This window comes from Nicotiana tabacum, chromosome 12 (assembly GCF_000715075.1).
Source record: "Nicotiana tabacum cultivar K326 chromosome 12, ASM71507v2, whole genome shotgun sequence".
Classification (NCBI taxonomy): Eukaryota; Viridiplantae; Streptophyta; class Magnoliopsida; order Solanales; family Solanaceae; genus Nicotiana; species Nicotiana tabacum.
Genome location: NC_134091.1, coordinates 112,530,870 through 112,540,297, shown reverse-complemented (window position 1 = coordinate 112,540,297; position 9,428 = coordinate 112,530,870). Strand labels below are relative to the sequence as shown.

Genomic DNA, 9,428 nt, shown 5'->3' with positions numbered 1-9,428 from the left:
AAAAGTGAACTAATTCGTGTATTGGAGACTTACGGATTTCTCCTTCCGGGATCTGATCGTATGTTGTAACCACAGCTCGAATTACAGGTCGTTGGAATCCTCACGTGACGGACGGACCCCCTGTTTCCACAGCTTAGAGAACTAACCCTAGCCGTCTCTAGTCTAATGAAAAACCTTCCTTTTCAACACCTGAAGTGGTGCTTATATAGGCTAGTAGGGTTTTAGGAGGAGGACTAGCTAATGGGTTAACAGGCTAATTAGAACCCTTTATGGGCGAAGCCACCTTTTGCTAAGGATGGTCAATTGACCACCCTTTGTTGAGATATTACGAAAAATTACACGGCATATATAAGTAAAATATTAGATTTTAGATGTTTATAACATATATTGAACACCCTTTGTTGGAAAATATTTTTTACTTTTTTTAAGTCTTAACGCCCTGAAAAAAAAATTCTGATTTCGCCACTGGTACTATTATGGGTGGAACCGACCCGATAACAATTTTCCAACACAAAGAGATTTTGTACTCAACAGATTGATATAATCAGGATAAAAATGCTGGAATATTATTCAGATGATTAAACTGGTCAATCTTTAATTTCTGTGACTTATTCAGCAATATTGTGGTTGAGGATTGATTACTATATTGTCTATGCTGAACTTATGGTTTTTGAATATATGGTCCTCATAGGATGTTGCATTTATCGAACCCCATTCTGAGGTCCCAAAAATGAAACTTACATTCATGGAATTCTAAATATTCTTAGAAAGGACCTGGAGGTTCGCTGTTGAATGCTCTTCCCGAGGGAAATATAATTCTCGCTTTTTCCTTCTACTTTTCCTTCTTGAAAATACCTATGTTAATGATTCTATTTCTATAAGGCCTGACTTCTGGTCTTAGTTGTATATTTTGATCGTAGAGTTACATTAAATGTATGTGAAAACAGCCTTTTGAATGGAAATCTAGAAGAAATATCTACGTAAAATAACCTGAAGGTTTTGAGGAGAAAGGAAAAGAGCAATTAGTATGTACATTAAAGAATTCTAATTTGGACTTAAACAAACTTCCTTTCAGTGGTATGTTAAGTTTCACGATACTGTGACGTTCTTCAGATATAAAGATAGTAAATTTGATGAATGTATATATCTGAAAGTCTCTGAGAGCAAATATAAATTCATAATTTTATACGTGGATGACATACTACTTACATGTAAGGATCATGGTCTATTACATGAAACTAAAAAAATTTCTTTCTGATAATTGTGGAATGAAGACATAAGTGAAGCCTCTTATGTGTTTGATTGAAATTCATCGTGGAAAATCTTATTTCAAAAGGCCTATATAGATAAAGTTCTTATAAATTTTCTAATGCAAAATTGTTTACTTACACAAAGTGAAAGGAGATAAATAAAATTTCAGCCAAAGCTCCAAGATAAAATTAAGCGTAACCAAATGAAAAATATCTCATATACATCTGTAATTGGGAGTTTAACGTATGCTCAAACTTGCGCAACATTCTGATCTTAGTTTTCTGGTTGGATGTTCGAAAGATATAAGGGAATCCTGATATGGATCACTAGAAAATGGCAAAGTAGGTGATGTGTTATCTTCAAGGTACAAAACATTATATGTTCACCTATCACCATTGTGATTCTCTTGAGGTAATGGGTTATCGTGATTTGGATTTTATGGCTTGTGTTCAGAGGCGAATTCAGGATTTGAAGGTGACAGAGGCATATGAGCGGACTGCTCAACTAGTGTACCGCCAAGCTTTTGATCTTAAGGGTTCCAAACAAATTATATCCCATATACATATATACATACATATATATATATATATATATATATATATATATATATATGTTTATAACTTTTTCAACAGTTAATGGAAGCTGAATTGTGGCATGTTATGAAGGTACGTCACAAGCATTTTGGATCAAGAATTTTATATCTTGGCTTAGAAGTTTAGATTTTATTTTAAGGCTTATGACGACTTTTGCAGCTTGTCTTCTTTTAAAGAACAACAAGTGCTCAAGCAAGCCAAAGCACACGAAATTGAAATATCTTGTTGTTTGTAAAAAAGTTAGCAAGTGTATCGGACATCTTGTATTCACTTTAGTGTTCCAAAGTGCAAGTTATTTTCCTATCTCTTTAAAATATTAAAGAGATATATATATTCTTGTGCTTTGATAGTAAAGTTGGACCTTTATTATGAACATCAAAAAGTTTGTTCAATTGGACATAAAAAGTTCATTTGAGCATGATAGTTAAAGTGGTTCATATCCTTCTGTTGTTTTGGAGCAATAATCATATTGTGATGCATAGGATTTATATCTTTCATGATATAACATTGCAATGAGCCAATGATCCATATTAGTGATGAATTTAGAAAAATATAGCGATCAGTAAAGTTAAAGTTGTAGCCATTATATTTTTGTGAAATCCATAATAATTTTCATTGATCATTTGATTAAGTGGGAGAATGTAAGATGTTTTGGGGCTGTATAACAACGTTAAAAAACCAAAATTAAATATACCAAGAGGCATTCATGATCTTCACTATTCACCTCACTTACTACCATGATCTACACATATATTAGCCCACTATATGGGACAACACACTTGTCACTACAAATAGGATGATTTTTAGTCTCTCTCTTCATCACTCAAGCATAGAGGAAGGAGCTTGAGGGAAGATCGAGGTGCTAACTTTTATTTGTTTCTACACTTCATGGTCATTATTGAGAAGTAGAGGAGTAGAGTTAGTTATAATGAGAGTGGTATTTTAGACAATGTATACATGCACATGTGAGAGACACGTGAGTGTTAGTTATGTTATTAAATACTGTTACTCACTATAACAGTGCATTATAAAAAAATGAAAAATCATTTTTTGCTTCTTCCTCTCTACTCTCTGTATCTTCTAGATCCTTCAAGCTAGGGTTTCAATTGTTCATGCAATATAGATTCTATCACTCATGGTAAAAAGGGCGTTTTTTGGAATTGTGACGAAAATATGTAAGATCTGAACATCGGACATTGTTAGAAGCTCGAATTCAATAAGCCATGGGAGAAACGGCTAGTCTTCAAATTGATCAGAATCATCCTCTGTTTTTAGCATCTACAGATATGCCTGGAGTTGCAATGCATGATATAAAGCAAATCGGACTTGAAAATTATGGTTTGTGGAGTATATCGATACGCATGGTACTTCTAGTGAAGAACAAGCTAGGGTTCATAGAAGGAACCAGCATAAAAAGCTCTTACAAAGGAGAATAGGCAAATCGGTGGAAAAGATGTAACGCGGTTGTTCTCTCATGGATAAGACGCACAGTATCTGCAGAATTACAGCCGAGCATCATTTATGCATCAAATGCAAAAACATTGTGGAGTGAATTCAAGGAGAGGTTTGATAAAACTAATCTCACTCGTTTTTACCTTCTATGGATACAAATTGGATCATTAAAGCAATGTATTGATTCTGTAACATCACAAAAATGAACGACCTTTGGGATGAAATTGACTTGTTAGTTCCAACACCTAGTTGTGATTGTGAAGAGACTAGGCCTTTTATTGAGCAATTTAAAAATCTACGTTTGTTGCAGTTCCTTATTGGTCTTAATGAAAGTTATAGTCAAGTAAGAAGTTAGATATTGCTTAAGACGCCGGTACTGACTGTAAACAGGCTTACGCTTTGGTTATTCAAGAGGAAAGCCAACGTGAGCTAAGTGTGCTTGAAGTAAATAGAGAGCCCTTAACTATGATGGCAGGACATAATCAAGGATATAAAGCTAAGAAGGTTGGGATAATTTATGTGCATTGTGGATACAAAGGACATCTTAAAGAAAATTGTTACAAAATCATAGAGTATCCCCCTGACATTAAAAGCAAGAAGAAAAGTAGGGGCAAGGAAACATACTTATTCCAACATGATATCAGAAGAGACCACAAGTTCTTCTCAGAACCACCCAAAGGGACATTTTTCCACTGAAAGTTAGTACAAAAAGCTATCGGATCTTCTGAACAAAACACATGCAGATGATGGTCATACGCTTATGACAGGTATAACTACATTGCTGTCTAATGCATCCTTTTGTGAGTGGATAATAAATACAGGGGCATCTCATCATATTACATGTCATAAAGAGGTTTTGTCTAATTTAAAGAACATTAAGCAACAGAGGAATCATAAAGTGCAGGTGCCAACAGGTAGCAGGTGCTCTGTGACACACAAAGGAAATGCTTCTATTCTAGGAAGCTATGAACTAAAGGATGTGTTATATGTTCCAGATTTTAAGTTTAATTTGTTGTTAATCTCTAAGTTGACCAAGGAGTTGAGATGGTATGTCCTATTCTTCCCTGACTTTTGTGTATTGCAGGGTCTTTACAATGGGAAGGTGATGGGGATTGGTAAGGAGGACAGTGGACTATATGTGCTCAAGTGGAGAGACAGACCTGCAACAACAATGGTTACCAAGGACACTGATGAATCCAACCTTTGGCATATGAGATTAGGCCATCCATCAACAATAACAATGAAACACATTTATGTCTTGAAGAATAAAGTAGTAGACAACATGCAACATAATTGTGAAGTGTGCCCTTTAGCTAAGCAAAGTAGATTGAAGTTCCCTCTTAGTAGTAGTAAAACTGACTGTATTTTTCAGCTTATCCATCTTGATGTTTGGAGTCTTCATAAGTTGCCTACACATAATAGAAAATATTATTTTCTTACAATTGTGGATGACTTTAGTAGATATACCCGGTTATGCTTATTGCAGTCAAAATCTGAAGTTGTAACAGTGTTAAAAGATTTTCTTATAATGATAAAGACTCAATTTAGTATGAATGTGAAAGTATTGAGGTCTGTCAATGGGAAAGAATTCTTTAACTCTAGTTGCAATGAATTGTTAGCTTCTTTAGGTATTGTGCATCAAAGTAGTTGTCCTTACACACCCCAATAAAATGGGATGGTGGAAAGGAAACATAAGCACATACTTGAAGTAGACAGAGCATTGAACTTTCAGAGTTGTTTACCTAGAAGGTTCTGGGGAGATTGCATTAAAACAGTTGTCTACCCTGATCAACAAATGGCCTACATCTCTATTACAAGTAAAGTCCCCTATGAGGTGTTGTATAACAAACCACCTACTATTGATCACTTGAAGGTGTTTGGATGTTTATGCTTTGCTAACAATTTCCAAAAGGATACAAGTTTGCTAAAATGGCAAGAAAATCAGTCTTCATAGGCTACTCAGAGGTTCAGAAAGGGTATAGGTTGTTTGATTTAGACACTAAGACTATATTTGTGAGCAGAGATGTCATTTTTAGAGAACGCATCTTCCCTTTCAGAGAGACTACAACTACTTTAGAAGACAACTTTCCTACACAAGTGTCTGTGCCTATACAACCTGACTCCTCCATATCACCTGTATCTAGTACAGTCTCACATGAATCCTACACATTTGCTATAGATGCTCAAATTCAACCTACCGACATCAATCCAATCCTAGGAGATATCAGTACACCTGCAACAAAATGAGTGGAGATTGAGCATGCAGTGCAAGTTGCAGAAACAGTAGAGGTTGATCATGTAATTAATGCAAGATACCTCAGCTGAATTATTTCCAGACATTGCAAATAGTGACAACAAAATCCATTGCACCACCACAAAACAAATCATAAGTAGAAAAAAAAGTGAATCACACAATAATGTATGTACTTTCCTCGCTCTCTTACTTTTTCCAAGTGCGGGTACATTCTCGAATATTGCCGCTCACCGGGGTAGCATCCGCATAGACGTAAATAGAAATTAGTATAAAATGTTCAGTTTTATTGAAAAAGTCAATAAGAAAAAGGAAGGAATTATAGTATAAGGAAAACCCTAACAGATCCAAATTTGTTTTTTACCCAAACCAATTCATTAAGCCAAGCTAAACCAAATAGAACATATATTCCACTACTAGGATTGCATAAAATTAAAGACCACAAAAATCAGTCGCAATACATATCTCAGCCAAAATTTTCCAATCAGCTCAAGATTTTAATACACTTAAATGTTGCGAATCTTTTACTTAAAAATAAAAATTATAATATATTTTTCAATCGGGCAGTAACAAATTCGAAGCTTATAATAAAGCTTACCAACAGGAGAACCCGATATAACGCTACAAAGTGAATCCCTGGCGATCTTAATATTCAAAAACGATCTCAGTATATGTATCTTTGTATCACAATCCTCGTCTTTGTCGCATTCTCTATAGCAAATCTCATCTTCCCTCATTTCCCGACAATCTCCCAATAGCCCTAGATAAACAGATACCCAATTTAGATTCCATGCTTAAATCAAAAGCAAAATAATAAACTCAACAAGAAATTAATAAGCCGAACAAGAAAGGAATGGTTAAAGAAGAAACCCCAAAAATCCTCATGGAGGAGAAACCTAGATCTGAGCTATATCTTATGACCTACCTCTTCTTGATGGTCAGCGACCTCCATAGGCGTGAGAGTGTTTTAGCCTACTTTGATGTGTTTGAAGCTATATGCATTTTGAGATGTGTTCTTCAAATACGTTCTTCATCTGTGATTGAAGCTACAAAGAAGTTTTTGAAGCGATGCATTATTTTGAAACTATGCGTTATTTTGTTTTGAAGCTAGTTGGGTTTAAGAAAAAAAGTGGGCCTAAAGATATTAATATTATTATTATTAAAAATAACAATAGAACAATTCTGGGCGGGACTATCAAAATTAGAAGGTAAAATAAGGAGGGAACTAATAACCGTTCCAATTGGCATTTTTACCAAAAACCCGTTGCCACAATTTATTCTATTGCAACGGTTACAAAAATCGTTACATAAAGTACCCATATTATCTGAAACCTTGACTTATGATAATCTCATAGCAGGTTATCAAGCATATGTCACACCTCCTTTTTCCCCGAAGAGGATATGGGATAAGGGAGTTTTTCCAAATTAAGTGACATTAATCGAAATGGTATTTATTTATTTCAGAGTCGCCACTTGGAATAATTTATGGTGTCCCAAGTCACCGGTTTATTTTAAAATTCCAAATCGAGGAAATTTGACTCTATTTATGGTCCGCGAACACAGAAGACCGGGTAAGAAATTCTGTTAACCTGGGAGAAGGTATGAGGCACTCCCGAGTTCCGTGGTTTTAGCACGGTCGCTTAATAATTAATACTTGGCCTAATTATCTGATTTATTACATGTTTAAAAACCTATTGTGCATTTTTAACTTTTAAAACCACTTTTAGTATTTATGAAATTATTTATGGAATAAGTCACGATGTCGTACACTTGTCGTTGTGGTACACATTGCAAACCGCGCCACATGAAATGTACCCACGATTTACGATATGTTTATTTTTATTAATATTTGAAGTTATAGTCGAGTCACGTGAAACGCACACTCGAATTGGGATTTGCGTATCATGACTATGCCACGGGAACCGTACCCATAGTCACGATAATTTATTTATGCGCCTAAAGCAATCTACAATTATAAACAAAGAGGATGGCCTTGAAAGATTATAATTACATTTTAATACCATGTGAAGCCGGCAAGAAATGACAACTTAAAGATATCACCTGAATTTTTCTCAAACACATATAACCCATTTGCCGTTATTGACAAAGTAGGGCCCAAACCATATGCAAAAAGGAAAAAGATTGAAAGAAAACGCACAAATACCCACGCTCTAAACCATGTGAATTCTCATATCCAATTTATGAAAAAAAAATTCAATATACTACTTATCATTCCCTTTGGCAGTGAGAAAATAATTTTGGCAATATTAGGAACCAAATTAAATTTCAATAGAGATTAAAAAAAAAACTATGTACGAAGGAAAATGGTCAGAACTAGATGAATCAAGATATCCTTGACCAAAGTTTCACCTAAAGAAAATCTTGAAATTTCTTATAAATTAAAACTCATGTGAAAAACAGATTTTATAACTTTGTATAATACTCCAAATTTCTAATGACTTCATCAAGAACTTTAATCCGGAAGAACTAAAAGATAATGGGCCAATATCATGCTTAATATCACATAACAACACATGGAGTTAAACTTGAAATAATAGAGGGATAAGAGTAGGAACCTCTGGTGCGAGTCTTCTTTATTAAACAAGAGAAATAATCCAACAGTTACAAATGAATCTGATGCCGCTAACTCGACCTAGAATACTCCAAATCAGCGACAGAAACCGCGAACATCCGACGGAACCAACGAACCTGCGACCTCATATAGGAACTCGACTACCAGATTTTTCGAAAAAAAAAAAAAACTTGGATCTCTCAACCAAATCGCATTTTTGTTGCTCAGCCTCGAATTTATTTCAAACTTTGAGAACGACCTTGGAGGCCCTTTGCTCTATGGTGTTAATAGTGAGAAAATCAGTGGAATCCTCTGTTCTAAAGTGTTGTTTCTCACTGCCTATTCATCCCCTCTCTGTATTTTTCTGTCTCTGTTTCGCCCCCTCCCCCTTCTCTCTATTTTCAGATCGATCTTTTGTGTGTTGGATGAGTAGAAAATATATAGGTCTAGGTATAGGGATTAATTGGTGGCCAAGAAAAAGAGTGTGTATGGGCGTGTGCAGTTTTTGAGAGAGCATGTGAGTTTGTTACAAAAGATAAGGAAGAATCTTGCCACATGAAAATGACTCATTGACTCTTACTTTAATTAATATTTTTTTAAGAGTGTAAAATAAAAATACTAGCTAAATATTTTAAAATCAAGAACATATAATTTTTGTAATTTTTAATTTTCTTAAATAAAACCTACTAAAAATGAAGTTCAGGTTAAAATATGTAGATTAAACTTAAAATTATTTACATACTAAAAAGTGTTAAAAAATTACAAGTATGGTAAAAAATTATGTGCTCACAGCTGCCCCTCTTTGCTTGTGAACATGAAGAATTTTCAGGCAAAGACAAAAGTGAGCCGTGTGACTAATTTTTTACCAAATCTTTATTCAAAAGGAAAAATAAACAAAGGAAAGGGTGCAACCGAGTCCTTGTTCTGGACAACCTACATATCCTGGGTCATAAGAAAATCAGATTGCGTGTAGTTCAAGGGGAGTGATGGAATGATGGGTTGAGGAGTCAAGTGAGATTTCGTCGAGGCTCCGGTCCGTGGTCCTGTTATTACATAAAAATCAAAATCTAAAGGAACTAAACAACCCTATCAGCTATGAGTTACAAGATTCCTATCTAGAAGTCTTCTGAAGCTTGATCTTGAGTCTTGAATGGTTATTCATGCAGACTTTTGATTTGAACCTTGATGCTTCCTAGCTGCAGGTGCTAGTTCATTTTTCTATGATTTCTTCGGATCAAGCCGCGACATGCAAAGCTTGTGATTTCAGTCATATCTTGAGCAGTTCACATCTTTCAACTGCTTCTGCATT

The 9,428-nt window shown here is 34.9% G+C and overlaps 1 long non-coding RNA gene across 3 annotated transcripts; it reads right to left on the bottom strand.

Moving 5' to 3' along the window:
• Positions 1 to 3,502: 3,502 nt before the first annotated feature.
• Positions 3,503 to 6,648, bottom strand: LOC107821672 (uncharacterized). 3 transcript variants are annotated; one of them, XR_001656190.2, is made up of 3 exons: positions 6,473 to 6,648; positions 6,146 to 6,307; positions 3,503 to 4,705 (listed from the first exon to the last, which is right to left on the bottom strand). It is a non-coding gene; the product is annotated as an uncharacterized LOC107821672 (long non-coding RNA). The 3 variants fall into 3 exon arrangements; XR_001656189.2 differs by lacking the exon at positions 3,503 to 4,705 and adding an exon at positions 4,717 to 5,529; XR_012697581.1 differs by lacking the exon at positions 3,503 to 4,705 and having other exon boundaries at positions 5,938 to 6,307.
• Positions 6,649 to 9,428: the final 2,780 nt, after the last annotated feature.